The sequence below is a fragment of the Chaetodon auriga genome, chromosome 6 (genome assembly GCF_051107435.1).
Source record: "Chaetodon auriga isolate fChaAug3 chromosome 6, fChaAug3.hap1, whole genome shotgun sequence".
Classification (NCBI taxonomy): domain Eukaryota; kingdom Metazoa; phylum Chordata; class Actinopteri; order Chaetodontiformes; family Chaetodontidae; genus Chaetodon; species Chaetodon auriga.
This window is the reverse complement of record NC_135079.1, coordinates 26,959,054-26,975,438: the sequence shown is the minus strand read 5'-3', so window position 1 is coordinate 26,975,438 and position 16,385 is coordinate 26,959,054. Positions and strand designations below refer to the sequence as shown.

General features: G+C 39.9%; 1 protein-coding gene across 1 annotated transcript in view; it reads left to right on the top strand.

Annotated features, from left to right (window-relative positions):
- Window positions 1-301: 301 nt before the first annotated feature.
- siah1 (siah E3 ubiquitin protein ligase 1) overlaps window positions 302-16,385 on the top strand; it is a 30,520-nt gene continuing 14,436 nt past the window's right edge. The window contains exon 1 of the mRNA XM_076732829.1: window positions 302-457. The gene's annotated coding sequence lies outside the window, so the exon portion shown is untranslated. The remainder of the gene's footprint in view (window positions 458-16,385) is intronic.

Here is a 16,385-nt window from a genome sequence, read left to right as displayed (position 1 = left end):
GAAGTTAAGTGTGTGTGTGTGTGTGTGTGTGTGTGTGTGTGTGTGTGTGTGTGTGTGTGTATGTATGTGTATGTATATGTGTATCTTATTCTGATTCTCAGGATAATGCAAGTGTGTTTGTTTTGGGAAAGAGTGTGTTTATTTATGGACTAATTTTTCATTTTTATTCAGTAGCAAAAAACAATATAAAAGTCTGAAATTCGGTCAGGAATTTCTTATTAATTTATATATCAGTTTGTATCGTGCAGAGCGCGCTCCCGCGACAAAGTTCAGTAACTGTGCGCGCTCTGGAGCAGCTGGTACTTAACGACTGGCGTCTCGTTTCTGCTACAGGAGAAGCAGTGCTAATGTGTGTACCGAGCTAACGAATGAAAGACGATAAAGAGTGATCCTGTATATTACCTCGCTATATATTCACCCATTAATCTGCAGTGAGCTGAAGGATATTTCGTCCGAGGTAAGCGGGTGTGTCGTGGTGAGTGAAACATTGGATTTTCGAGTGTAGTGTGTGTTGGGGAAAAACGACAGCCCTGTTGTAGCACACGTTAGCCTCCCGCATTATCATGGTGTTAATGTTGGCTGTTAGCTAGCTGTGCTTGGCAAAAAGCTGGCTAGCTGTGTCGATAGCTTGTTAGTTGTCTTGATGTTTTAAAATGCACGCTTGTGTGCGGTGTACGGTCGATTGGCATGCATGGTGAGCAAACACGGTTGTTAACACCCACATAGCTGTGCATTAAAAACCTGAGGGTGTATGTTTCTTAGCATGTTCACATACTTGCCAAGCTAACAAGTCACCGATTTAGCTAGCTAGTATGCTACGGGGCACTGCTTTACGGCAAGACAAGGCCTTGTATGTCTGTTACAGTGCTAGCCAGGCTACGCCATCGTCTGCCTTGCCAGACAAGGCGATTTTACTTTTAAAACAGGTCAGTTCAGGTCAACAGAAACCTCTTATGCCATTGTTTTCTGTACCAGCGTTACAGGGATAACCTGGCTCAGTGATGGCTGTCGAGGAAGTAATGACTAACGATAATGTTTACTCAAACTAACGACAGTGGCTGCTCACAGAAATCAGCCGTTACTGCCTCTCACAGTGTGTTTGACCTGTCTGAAAGGAGAGGACGAATGAATGTCAGCTTTTAATCATTTTTCTTTAGGTGATCTGTTTTACTACACGTTCACCTCCAGTGCATTATTCCTGGCGAAGTGTTCTGAGCTACGCTGTCAGAAACAAAACTCTTAAGTTACCTCGATCAATTAAAGGAGCCTCATCGTTGCTCACTTTTGTCTGTTTTTATTTTGACTATTAAGCTCCCGCGCAGGTGAATTTATGCAGGCTATGTCACCCCCCCAACCAAGTCCACCATAATTGGTCAGTTCCCAAAGGTCTAAGCAGGCACCAGCCACCAACTTTCGTGTCTTCTCTCCTGGTGGTTTTCTTTTGCAGCCATGGAATCACTTTGACTGAGTGTAGGTGCGTGTCTACCAAGGATCTCACATCAGTGACCACTCGTAAACCAAAAATTTCACAACCGTAAATGTTCGACTGCTATGTTACGATATCAACAACTCACAATATGATAATACCTTGATATTTAGGCCACAATAACATATCTTTTACGATATTTAAAAGCAAGAAAGAAATTATTTTTTATTATTATTTTATGTTCATCCTTATTATTATCATGTGTATCTTTTTTTTTTTTTACATTATGTCCATTTTGTCATTTTTATGTAAATCACTCACTTGGTGCATGTGATTTCCTTCTTGTAAAGCATTTTGAGCTGCAATTCCTGTACAAAAGGTGCTATACAACTAAAGTTTCTTATTGTTATTATTGAAGCAAGGTTTAAAGTGTGTGTAAAGCACTTTGTATGGGGACAGTCTGGCCTCTCTTACTTCTACATCCATATTTCATGCATTGTCTGTAATGACAGCAGTACCTTAATGATTGTTGCTATTCTTCATGTTGAGTTCCACTCCAAAACAGTAGATTTCAAAACCTCTGCTCTGTTGAATCCAGTGTGTGATTGGAGAAGAGGCTGCATCTGTGAGACAAAACTTTTCATTTCCCATTCTCTGGTCATAACATGAGCTGTGACTGTAATCTAGCTCTGAGCAGCTTGTGAGGCTTTGTGTCACTTAAGCTTTTGTCTCTTGGTACAGAGTGTTGTCATCACTGTGGGACTAAAGTGCGGCCTTGGTGGAATTGTATACGTTGGCTCCAATGTGTTTACTACCCTCTGAAATTCATCGTTGTTGACCACAGAAAACGGCCTTAAGTCTTGGGCTGTATGTTCACTGATGCATCCTGTTATTTCTTCAGCTCTTAAACTGTTATGGGGCAGCGAGGCTCCAAATGCTTCTTTCAGGCTCCTTTGGCCTGGCTGAAGCTTTGTTGTTGTTGTGATTTGAGCTTTTCTGGGTGGCGATGTGCCAAATGGCTTCTCATGTTTGATGTGATTCCTGTAGTGTAGTTGACCATTGTCAGGCAGTATTAGCAAGTTATTTTGCATTTCTCAGTTTCATTTTCAACAATTGTTAGTTCTTGAAATGGGAAAAACTGGAAATGTTGCCATAATTTTCTTGTTGGGTTTATTTTTAGCACTGCTTGGTTTCTCATGCAAAGGATAGTGGGAGTTTGTCTTCTTGATGATAACTATGATTGTGCCCTCTGCTGTTCAAACAAAAACAATATGGCATCAGGCCATATTTCTATCGCGATATCACAATATTTGCTATATCGTTACATCCCTATTGACTGGTAATCTGACCCAAAATCACGGACAAATTAAAAACAGTAGCAACAGTGGTTTCCTTCACATTTTCCTCAGGTAAATACTACCATTTATATGTCTCTGTCATGTGATATTAGCTTAGTATTTGTGCATAAACTTTCTAAACCATATACATTTGTCAAACATTTATCTTTACAGGTGCATTTGTGAGGAGTGGCCTACAGAGCCCAGTGAAGTAGAAAGTATCTATTTTGAAGAGATATAGAGGTAATGTGTTAGCATGTAACGTTACATGGTGCACAGTAACTTGCGTAATGTTAACACTTACAGTAATGCCAGGGTGTGGGAAATTCAATATGAAACAAATAGAAGATGTGACACTGAAGTCAAGTATATATATTTCTCATAAAATGACATCTAATAAACTTAAAAGTTATCAAAGAAATAGTGTAGTGATTACTGCAGCCACTTCATGTGTTATTCTCTATTCATACATTACTTACATCAGACCGGTCATATTTTTGTTTTCAGGATGTTAAATGGATAAGGTGTTTTGACCCTTCTACAAGCATAAAATCTGTTTTTCATAAAACCTTTGTGAAAAGACTATTTTATTTTATTTCTCTACTACCACAGGACCCTTACGTGACCAAAACCTCCTTTATAAATAAAACGCCAATGAATTGGAAATATAAATTGGGTTTAATACACTAAGTAGCAAAGCTATAACTTTAATGCTTTAATATAAGAAGTGAAGGTTTTCTTGTGTGCTGAAGTTGTGTCAGCTTGCAATGAAGCTCTCGGATCACAATGGTCATCCTGACACATCGTCTGATGGATGTCAAGACTTTCTAAGGTTGCTGGTTGCTGTGTTGTCTTCAGGCCTTTTCCTTGACTAAAGCATGACACCTGCCCAGGAATAACTTCCTCCTCTGATGGTTTCATATGCTATGAGGAGAGTATGGTAGGTCCAGGAAGACCTCATCAAACACAGCTTTATCAGGTTCTAGATAATCTTTAAAACATGGTAGATTCATGGTTACTTACATTATACTGTCTTGTTTTATCAGGGCCAACTAATTTGGTTTCGAATGAGGGAGAAGCATGTAGATGTGTTGTGTTCACAATACTAATGTCAGGATGATTACAGTATGACCAGAGGAAGCCAAAATGGCAGAACATGTGTAAAGTGACCCACCCATTGTAATCGTGTAATTCTTGAATATAGCTTGTTAAAGCATACAATATATTTCATTTCTAGGAGATCTGACCATAGTTACTGACATTTAAATGTTTCTTCTTCAGTTCACTTTGTTTAAGATTTAGTCCCAGAACTGATTTTTTAGTATTTGTGGTAATTGCAGTATTTTCATGCATTATTCTGAGCACTGAAAGTTCTTTTTGTTGTTTGTTTCTTTTTGTTTCTTTGACTATTCTCAGCCATCACCACTGAGCGTAGGGCCTCAGTGGTGATTAGGACTGCCACGAGTAGTCGACTGGTCACGACTACGTTGACCATCAAAATCGTCGACAACTAAATTAGTCGTCGACGATTTTGATGGTCAACGTCGTCGTTTTTTTTTTTTTTTTTTTTTTTTTTTTGAAGCTTTGTTTTTCTCTCAAAACTACCGCTCTACCCTCCGTTGCCTTGTCTGCCTTTCTGTCCTTGACACACATGCACAGTAGTGGTAATTGTCATCAGCCGTGACGTCACTGGACTGCCTGACCAGTATCATGGCTACCTGGCAACGGAGCTCTAAAGTTTGGGGGCATTTTCACGAAACGAAAGACAAGCATGTGCAATGCAAAATCTGTAAGGCAGAACTTGCATTCCATGGCAGTACGACGGCAATGCACAAGTGTCTGAAAAGGAAGCACGTCGTTGTGGCTGGTTCAACTTCTGACGACGAAGAGGGACAGTCGTCTCGCTACGCTAATTGGCTAGTTAGCCGCTAACATTAAAGTAAACATTGAGCTACTTACTTATATTGGTAGCTGTAAACGTTAAAATTAACGATGACGATTTCATTAGCCTTACCACACACGAAAAAAAAGAGAGCAAGCCTTTTTCCGGCACATGTAGATACTAACTTTCCTGGCTATGAACAAGAGCCTTGTATAGATTGGGATTATATAGAGTCAGAGTGTAGTAAAGTTGAATACAGTTGTGAGCACTGAGCACAAAATGCACTTTTGTTATATTTGAGTGAGACCAAAACTTAATTTTTGTGGATAATGACTTAGTTTCAAGTACCTACCTCATTTGCTCATTTGATTTTGTACTATTCAATACTTGAAAATGTAGTTATGTTTCATGCCAGAGACAAATGAAGTATTTATTTTTGTGTTCTTTTGGCCAGTGCCTTGTCCTTATTTTACTCAGCTGCACTTTATGCTACATTTAAAGAATTGTTTGTTGCTACAAAGTTCATTAAAAGTTGAATGAACTATCATCTTAATTGTCTTTATTTTTAGTTGGCACATACCTTAAAGACTTCAAGCTGGAAGCTAACGATGGTTATATAAGAGCAGCTGCATGCTGGTGCAATAAGCTGCAATTTACGTATGATCTGGCTAGTCGCCTAATTGCAAAAATAATCGGTGACTAATCGACTATCAATAGCCCAGCTTCTCCACATCACTGAAGACCCTCCTAAAGAGGACTGCCAGTGAACCTGGAATAAAGCACTGAATTAGACTGCATTAGTTTCAGCAGATTAAGTAGCTACCAATACATACACTCACAGTTGTATGGATGTTTGAGTAACTCGATGTGGGTTACACAAGATGAGTTACAGTTACTGTTACATGTGCTCAAGTCACATTTTTGAGTAAATTGTGCTTATCAGGGCAGTTGTACCACTGATGGATCCCTATGCTGCTGGGCATACTTTTTCACTCAAGTAGATTTTTAGAGAAAAAACATTACTTTTACTCAGTTACATTTGAATGCATTTGTAATGCTGCTTTTATTTATTATTTTATGCATTCATGCACATTCTGTTAAGAGGTAGGTGGTCAGCTTGTCCTAGGTCTGTTGGCGCACTGTTATTCTAGAGCAGCTACTCCTCCACATGATTCTGTTCAAAGCATCATAATGGCTGAAGCTACAGCAGGAGTATGGCTTCCAAAGCCATGCATATGGCTAACAGCTAATAATTACAGATGACTAGGTTGTTTGCAGATGGCGTCATACCACTCTTTTGTTGTGGGGCAGATCGAGGGCCAGAAGTGATTTTCTGCACAGGACTATAACACTATAACACACTCAAAATGCCATTTTTTTTGCGTTGTTTACGGTTGCTCAGATCGATCAAACCAAGGAACCAGGAGGAGCTAAATACTGTTGTTCATAAGGGTGAAAAATGCAAGAAATTGACTGAAAAATAGTGGAAAGAAATTGCTTCTTAAGTGTCTACTGTTGGGAGGAGCCAAGTCGGCTAATGGTGGATAGTGCAACATTAGCTATTGTTTTAACTCTATGGTGAAAGACTTAAAGTAATGGCTACAAGCAACACAATTAACGCTTGCCAGCTGTTGACTGCTGTACCTAAATAACATACCCTGTCTTGTTTCCAGACAATCGTCATCTTCACTGGCGTTTCGCCAGACCTTTGAGAATGGTTAACCTAGCAAACAACCGTGATGTAAACGTCATCCGTCAGCACCACAATGCTGAATGTTTGCTGCTAGGTTAATCCATTGGACAATTAAAGCTACGTACACTTGACAAAACAAAACGACTGTCATCCCAGAGCGCTTTGGTACCAAGGTCGTGGACCCAACCCCTAACAAGATAGTTGTATGCCTCCATACTTTTTTCTGCTTTCATTTGTTTTCTAGAGTAGAGAGATGTCTGAATGACCACATAGTTGGTTATATCCACTGCCTCAGTAACAGGCCAATCGTTCAGTTCAGCTCTTTATAGCATAAGAGTCACATCCAACATTTGTTCTGATTTTCGGTTTATACCTTTGTCTCATAATTTCATATGAAATAGCACAGTAAGAACTTCCCTTCATCTCATCCATTGCAGTTTTCACTTCCAACCCTCTGTCTGACTTTAACGTCAGGTGATCGTAAACAACCTAACAAGTGCAGAGGGCTCCTGTTGTGACATCAGTTGGATATCAGAGAGCTGTGCTGATAGAACAGTGTGTCTGTTGTGTTAATGCTAATAATTTTATTAATACACACACAGTGTATTGTCCCTCAAAGCTACTTCTCCTGCTTCCTGCCATCATGTACACATTCAAGCTGATGGTGTGCAAACAGTGTGCATTTAGTCATGCCCACTGGCATAGCCTGATGAAGAGGAAAGTTACATACCAACTTATGCACACACACACACACACACACACACACAGACACAAAGACAAATTACTTTTGTTTTGTGTGGACATGACTGATGTCATGTTTTTACAACAGATGGTCTATTTCAAAATGAAGAAGTGAACACACTTGTATGAATTTAATAGGCAATTATTGATGAAACATCACAGCATTATCTTTAATTAGCCTAAATTCACTATCTTAGATGAGACATTTTCAGGAAGAGGTGATTTTGACTGACCTGGATGCGGTGGTCTCACTTCTAATCTGTGGCTGTCTGTGACGGGAACTGGGATTTAGGATAACTATACTGGCCTTTATCAAAGTTTAAGGACACTGTAATAGTGTTGGGTGGTATACCGGTTCACACCTAATACCGGTGTGTATATTTTTGTTAGGATATGAATTTTTAATACACCGCCATAGTGTTCGGAACTCTGTGCTACACAACACTGTTTCAGACGGGACCCTTTTCAATGTTACGCTTCTAAACACGCATTGTGCAGGGTGGTGAGGGTAAACTACTGCTCTGGTGTTACATTATGGTGAAGATGGATGGGATTCACACTGAAAGATCTGAAATCGAAGCTGCAGAACTAATAGAACATGATAGACAGAAGAACTTAAAAATAAAAAAGAGCAAGTGTTGTCGGCAGAGGCGGCAAAACGTGCAATTTGCTCCACCACCGTAGCCGCAAGGATGTCTTGGAATATCAAGAATGTATGAAGTTAAAATCAACACAAGAAAAGTAAAAGAAAAATTGAGCCAAATATCACTTCAAGATTCGTTTGCTGGAGGGACTCCCTATGACAGAAAAAGCAAACGGTGGATCATGATTACACACACTATCACTGTCCACCTAGCCAGAGACATGGTCCCGGTTAACACTGTAGAAAAAGAAGGCTTCAGGCAGATGATCATTACATTGGATCCCAGATATGAAATACCTAGCAGAAAATACTTGTACCAATTAAAACCTCATCACGAGCGCCCCCTGCACAGGGGGCAGCGTGAGATGCATGCAGTTCAGATGATCAATGCTCACACTAGGAAGCACCAATCCTAACTTGTAGCATATCAGAATGACGAGGAGAAACTCAGCTAAAAGCCTCTACCAAGCATTGCCACCCAAACGAAACATAGTAATTCATACAGAAATATACGTGCATGTAACAAAATGATGAAAATAGAGTATGTCCATTTCACCACTTCACGCAAACCACACAAGCTGATATCATATGAAAGCAGCAAGTCTGCTGATCATGAAGATGTCTGCCTCCAGACACAGAGTACTGCTACAGAGTAGCAGAAAAAAAGCTTCAGTAAATCATAAAGATCATGATCATGATCATCAATCATGTCTTACCTTTGCTGTTTTGTGGTCCAAAATTATTATATATGCTGAAACTTTTTGACATAACAGACACCACACACTCGCAACTTGCTGATATCACTTAGTTAGTAACATATGTCAATATGTTATCTTATCTTATCTTATCTTAATAAATAAGATCTCCTGTGTTTATATTTGTATTTAGAGCTAATCAGCCTCTTCCTTGTGGTATATTAAGTATTGTACCACAACTGCTCATTAAATAACCTGACTGCCTCTTCTCTTTTTTTTGGTGAAATGGAAGTTTTCACTATATTGATATGTATGATTCCGTCTGTTTCATCTAAAGAGAATACATTTTTATTAAAATCCTTCAAAGTCTTCTCTACATATGAATCAGGACCACTGGGTTACTTGCAGCTCATGCAGGTCCATCAGGGGCAGTTTCCATCTTAATGGATTTGCTTTTGTTAATTCAGTTTTCATTTATGTGACGCCAAATCACAACACCAGTTGACTCATGACGCTTTCCATATTGCTCAAGACTACACCATATAGAGACCCAAAAAATTCACCCATGCGCAAGCACTTGGCAACTGCCGCTAGGAAAAAACGAAAACCTTGAACAGAACTTGGCTCAAGGTGCCTCAACCAGTTGGATTTAGAAAGAGAGGGAGAAAGAGAGAGATGCACAGCAATGACAATAATAACAATAACAGCTATAATAATAATATAAATATGAATGATAGTAAAACTGCTAGTATATACTGCACAACTTGAAATCCCAGTCTGCCTCGAAATCTTTGTCTGGGAGAGACCTAAAACGTTAACGAAGTACTAAATCTAAATTAAATCAATATTTGGTGTTGCTACCCTTTGCCTTCAAAGCAGCATCAATTCTTATGGGTATACTTGCATAAAGTCAGGGATTTTGTATGATTATCCTCAGGTGTATGATCTACCCATTTACCAAACAGGTGTGAATGATCATCTATGTCACATGGAGGTTGAAACACGGTCATAAACAGAAATAGTTGTGAAAGAGTACTAAAACTGAGTGAACAGCCAACGTCTGCTGCCAAGACGAGGTTGTAGAAGACAGTTTGATGTCACAGGTCATACACCATGGCAAGAACTGGCAGAAACCAGCGGGCCCCAGGTACACCCATCTACTGTCCGGAGAAGTCTGGCCAGAAGTGGTCTTCATGGAAGAGTTGCAGGCAAAAAGCCATACCTCCGACATGGAAACAAGGCCAAGCAACTCAACTATGCACGAAAACATAGGAGCTGGAGTGCAGAAAATAGCAGCAGGTGCTCTGGACTGATAAGTCAAAATTTGTAATTGTAGTAGAAGGCAGTTTGCCGAACAGCTGGAGAGTGGCACAATATTGAGTGTCTGCAAGCAACAGTGAAGCATGGTGAAGGTTCCTTGCAAGTTTGGGGCTGCATTTCTGCAAAACGAGTTGGAGATTTGGTCAGGATTAATGGTGTCCTCAATGCTGAGAAATACCAGCAGGTACTTACATAATGCAATACCATCAGGGAGCTGATGCCCTGAATTTATTCTGCAGCAGGACAACAACCCCAAACAACTATCTTCAGTGTAAAGAAGAACAAGTCTTGGAAGTGATAGTATGGCCCTCACAGAGCCCTGATCTCAACATCATCGAGTCTGTTTGGGATTACATGACAGAAGGATCTGAGGAAGCCTACATCCACAGAAGAGCTGTGGTTAGTTCTCCAAGATATTTGGAACAACCTACCAGCCAAGTTCCTTCAAAAAATGTGTGCAAGTGTACCTAGAAGAATTAATGCAGTTTTGAAGGCAAAGGTTGGTCACACCAAATATTGATTAGATTTTGATTTCTTTTCTGCTCATTCACTGCATTTTGTTAATTGATGAAAATAAACTATTAACACATTCTTAGTTCACAGGATGTGTCTAATGCAGTTAGGTCAAATGTAACTTTGACCATAGCTCTCTGTGCGTTATGATGCACTCTAAATCCTGACTGAAAATCCTCAAAGTATTGTTGTGCAGAAATTCACAACCGGGACTGTTTTCGCAAGGATTTTAGAAAGAAAGGGGAGGTTAGATACAGCTCTATAGTTGACAATAACTCCATAATTTAAAGGAATTTCAGTTAAAGTTAAAAGCTATTTAAGCAGACTAGTTGGGATGGGGTCTAAGAAACAGGTTTAAGTCAGTGAAGATTGATGGGAGTCAAGTGCACTTAATCAGGAAAATCATAATCAAAATAGCGCTGCAAGAGATTTAGATCAGATTAGATTCAACTTTGTCATTGTCAGTGCGGCACAGAGACAACAAAATGCAGTTTAGCATGTAACCAGAAGTGCAAATTGTTATAAAATCCAAAATATAAATACATACAGGTAGTGCAATTAGCATGAGGAATAAGCAGTATGAGATATGTGCAAGTAGTGCAAGTAATTTCTATGAAACTAAAACGTGCAACATGGTATGTAAACAAGTGACGTGTAATAGGTAGCAAGTGGAAGTGCAGTAAAAAGTAAAAAAAGTGTAAGTGAACACCTGAGCCATATAGTGTATATAAAGTGATATGTGCAGTATGACATGGGCTGAGTTGTAATGTTCATCTTTGTTTGTAGTCTTTTGGATACTGAGTGAAGGCCACAAGGTGGTAAGAGTGGCAGCTAGTTACAACAGCTCCGACTGCTTTTCTTTGCTTTAGTGTGTTTTTGAGCCTTTTTTTTTTGTGTTTCTTCCATCACTAGTGTTGGGCGAACGTGTTCACCTACAGGTGTACAGTTGGTGAAGCTAGTGATATGCTTTTTACTGTTTTCTGGACTATTTAAAACCACATTGGCAGATCAATTCAGCCACGGCTCCATTGTTTACACACGAGAACAGCTGTTAGCTCCGTGCAACACGAAGGTACCTCTGCTGGAGAAACTGGAGATCCCTGTGGAAGTAAGGAGAAAGAAGAGGGGATGCAGAGCTGGAGCAAAGTGCAGTGAGAAGAGAAACCATTCATACCGTCTCTTATTATGGGGAATGTGAGATCTCTCTCTAACAAGATGGTGGAAGAGCTATGGTACATACTATGGTGAATACACAATCGCCAACCATAAGGTATGTGAGGAGATGATCTGACGAGTCCAGTACGGCACTGATGGACTGGTTTGAAACCACTGACTGGGAAGTGTTGTGCAGTCTGTACGGAGAGGACATCGACGGTTTAACAACCTTCATCATGGACTACAGAAACCTTTGTGTGGAAAACACTGTGCCAACCAGGAAGGTAGTGTGTTTCCCAAATAACAAACCCTGGGTGTCCCTGGAACTAGAGACCCTGCTGCATAAGAAGAATAGGGTTTTTAGACCTGGGGACAAAAATGAGCCAAGGAGGGTGCAGCCATTGTTGGACATGTATCATGAGAAGGAACTGGAATACTAGGAGGTCATCACCAACTTTGTCAAGTGGTGTGAATTGAACCACATGTACATAAACACCAGCATGACAAAAGAGATGGCGATAGACTTCTGCAGGACAGTTCCCAGACTACACCATTCAGCATCCAGGGTTTGGATATTGAGATTGTGGGTGAGTACAAATACCTTGGTTTTTACCTCAACAGCAAACTTGGACTGGACCAACAGCATAGATGTTTTGTACAAGATGGGCCAAAGTTGACTCCATCTGCTGAGAAGTCCTTTGGAGTGTGCTGGAGACTGTTGTTGTAGAACATTGTATGACACTGTGGTGGTCAGACTAAACAAACTTTTCAACTGTGTTACATATATTTGACTGAGCAATAGTACGAAACGTTGTTTTATTATCTATAGCTTTCATGTGCAATTCAAATATTCAAGGCGATATTATTTTATACTCTTCTTGTATATATTGTACATATTGTTATTTTTTATTTTGCATCCCTTTTGTCTATTTGTTGTTTTTCTACATCACCTTTTCATTCATGTTTTTCTTCTTGCTATTATTGCTGTCTATAACATTTTAATTTCCCCAGTGTGGGATCAATAAAGTTATATCTTAAATATTGGTTTAACAGCTGTTTCTGATGTTCCTGTGTTTGAAGACAAATTGGTACCAGTTTAGGGCAGGAGGTAATCAATTTTGTCTCTAATAGTTAGAATTGTAGATCATATCATTGAAGAAGCTTGAAGTCATTATAACTGAGAGCCACAGAAATATATGGCTCAAGTGAGTTATGACACTGTCAGCCTGGCTGCAGTGCTGAATTTCTAAAAGAAACATGGGGTTGTTCATATTTTCCAATTTCAATGATGAGTAGTAGGCTGCCCTGGAATTGCAGAGGGCCCGTCTGTGTTTTTCAAAACTGTCTTGCCAGGCGAAACTAAATTTCTCCACATTGCTCCAATATGTGGGAGATAACTCTTTTATTATTATTATTATTATTATTTTTTTTATTTTTTATTTTTTTTTTTTTTTGAGGGACCAAAGAATCAAGTGTCATACACAGTGAGCACTATCAGCAAAATGATCAATTTTGGAAGGACTAAAGTTATCATGTCTGTTATATTCAGACATGGCACTGAATTAAATGTCAATGGAATCTTTCTTTAAATTTGGTTACAGCACTATCAGGTTGATCTAGTGTTGATAATAGGCTTGAATCAAAAATTGTAACTCCTTGGCAGGCACCTTGAGGAATGTGAGTGTTAATATTGCAGGTGGCAGTATCTTGATTTAGGCTTCTTTGTGACACAGCCAGGTTTCAGTAAGACAAAATAAATTAATATTATAACTGTTACGAAGGACGACTTTTAAGAGGCTTAAGAGTCTTAAGCTGAGGAGAAAATGATGGAAAGAGAGGAATGACATTTACTGAAACACTACGGGTTACATTGAGCAGATGTAACGATGTAACACCAAAAATTAAAGTGATTATAACACTTAGATACTTGGCAGCTGTAAAAATTTAGGTTCAACCTTCCATCAGCAGAGTGATCACACAAACAGTGCTCTTACAGCACTGTAACAGCCTCATATTGTGGAGCAATACAGGCTCACAAAACTGCATTCACGGACATTACAGGCTTCCTCACTGTTGGTTTAATGGACGGCAGAGTTATATTAATGGCAGCTATGTCAATTTACACAGCTACTTTACGCTGGCCAGCAATCATGGAAATTGATGAAAGGTGAGGCCTATTAACAGGGGACACCCCACCAAATAAATCATCCACTAAAATTACCTGCATGACATAACATAAACAAATAAATACATCAGTTTGTAAACTGCACAAGTAGACCTGTGTTTTCAACATTTTGTAGGCTACTTTTAAAGCGTGGCTTACATTTTATTCAGCAGAGATGTTCACATAAAATACGTTGTTGCATAATATAAGACTAAATTCTGTGATTAGGCCTATCAATTTCACTGTCCATCATCACAAAGAATGTCCTATCTTTTTATCAAGCAATCACATATTTCAAAGATATGCATCATACCTAACGAGATCAACCACACCTTCTCACCAACATAAAAAGTTTCAGTCCCTTCCTTGCTCAAAGCTCAGAATTTTCCTAAATCACTCCTAAGATAGGACTCTTGCCAAAAATTTAAGTTAGGAGCTCTCTGTTTATGAGTCCACAAAAGTTGTTGTTGTTGTTTGTTGTTGTTGTTGTTGTTGTTGTGCTATTACAGAGATGGTTTCAATTTTATTATATGGTAAATGGACTGTATTTGTATAGTGCTTTACTGCCCTCACTACCACTGAAAGCGCTTTTTACAACACAACTGGTCTCAACTGTGGGCTGTCATGGTTCTGGTTCAGTAGTAAACTCAGATCAGTTCTCAGATTTCCAAAAATGAGAGCTGCTCCATCGAAAGTGGGATGAATATGGTCTCTCCTCATCAGAATCAGTAATTAGAAGAATTGGCCAAGTATATGTCTATATACAAGGACTTTGACTCCAGTTCATAGAGATGAGGCAATAAACAATAGCTGGGTCCCAATTCAGCGGCTGCATCCTTCGGAGGAGGAATTTGAAGGCCGATTACATCACAACGCTGCGCGAAGGCTGTCCCAATTTGTCCCAATTTGTCCAAATTTGAAGGCTTCTCCAAATGCAGCCAACAAATGTGTCCTCCTTTTCCCTGTATTCGGAGGATGCATCGCGACTATCCTTCGCGGCCTCCCATATCCCAAGATGCTTTGCGCACCAATTGTTTTTATTTTAACAATGGCGACCTGTTGAGGAGCTCAGTTAACTGTTAGCCTTATTAAAACCCTTCACTTACAAATGTTACAAGCTCGGATGTCAACTAATATCTTATTGTAACTGTGAAGATATTCACATCAGGTGAATTTTTTCTCGTAAGTTGTATAATAGCCTACATTTCGCTCCTCTTACAAGCGACAGGAGTTGTCCGGGCTCATCTCTGCACCCTGTACCTGTGTTTTTCCCGGGTTAGGAGGGAAGAAGCTATGCCATCGTGACGCAATCAGGAAATGCTCCAAAGGCTAGACCGTCCCATTGACTGATATTTGATGTGGCCGACGGAGGAGCCTCCAAAGCCGTTGCCTCCGGAGACCGCGTAGGCTGGGTCCTCCGAAGGATGCAGCCGCTGAATTGGGACACAGCTGTTATATACAATGAAATTGCATACATAGGGATTTATGTTGACTGTGACAATGAGTGATGAATATACATGTTAAAAACTGGTCATTATTGGATGGTAAATGGCCAGTTAGTGGGTATTGTCGTATCAGAGGGTTAGTGACACTGTATGTCTAGCTAACTCATCCATCAGGGTGACGGCTTTTGGGAAGAAACCGTTTTTGTATCTGGTTGTTTTGTTGTTCAGTGATCTGTTGTGTCTACCAGAGGGGAGAAGTTGGAACAGGTTGTGTCCAGGATGTGAGGGTCTGCAGTGATGCTTCTTGCCCATTTCCTCAGTCTGGAGGTGTTTAAGTGCTGAATGGAGGGCATGTTGGCACCAGTGATTTCCTCAGCAGTCCTTATAGTCTGTTACAGTCTGTTCTTGTCCTGTTTGATGTCAGGCCCAAACCAGATAATGAAGGATGAGAAAAGAATAGAAAGGACATCCTCGTGTTGTACCTTTTTGGTGATTGAGGCTATGTTTGAAGTCCACCTTAGATCCTGGGAGATAGTAAATCCCAGAAACCTTCTTCCACAGTGGAAACGGTGTTTTTGAAAATGGTGATAGATAGCGTTGAGACGCTTTTACTAAAATCCATGTCATCTCCACAGTTTTTAGCGTGTTCAACTCTAGGTTGTTCTGACTGCACCAGACCTCGGCCATCTGCAGCACCATCTTCGATCTACTAGATCCTGGAACCAGAACTAGGTCTTTGCTGTTTTTACTGTCCTGACACAGCATCACCAGCACATGGCTCGTGAATGGAGCTCAGCTTTTCCTCAGAAGAATGACAGCTGTTCCTGCTAGCCTGATGCAGAAGGAGTGTGTGAGTGTGTGTAAGTGAGATAGACGTAGACAGTGACTCATTGGCTCTGTAACAGTGAGGTAATTCTAGATCTGTTACTAATTCCAAAGGGAGTCCCTGCTTGCTTCACCACTCTTCTTTGTCTGTGTGTACGCATGATGCACATTTATGTCTGCATGTTAAAACACAAGTGTGTGTGTGTGTGTGTGTGTGTGTGTGTGTGTGTGTGTGTGTGTGTCTGTGGAGTTAGATTTTGTCTCTGCCCTGACATCCCAGCTCTGTGTCGATTCTCCATGGTAACAAGCTGCACCGTTACTCAGTTGTGTTTACTGCTAAGGAAAAGAGATAAGTGCCAGAAAAAGAAAAAGAAAGTTAAAGAAGTTATCCTCTAAAGGAAATGTTCATATTTTGTTTTTGTTTTATTCAATTTACAGCCAGGGCTGGCTGCCACACACATTCTCAGATATTCCTGCACTATCTAATGAAATGTCCTTAGTGTGGGTGGCACTCCCTAATAATCTAACTTATTTTAATTTAAATCT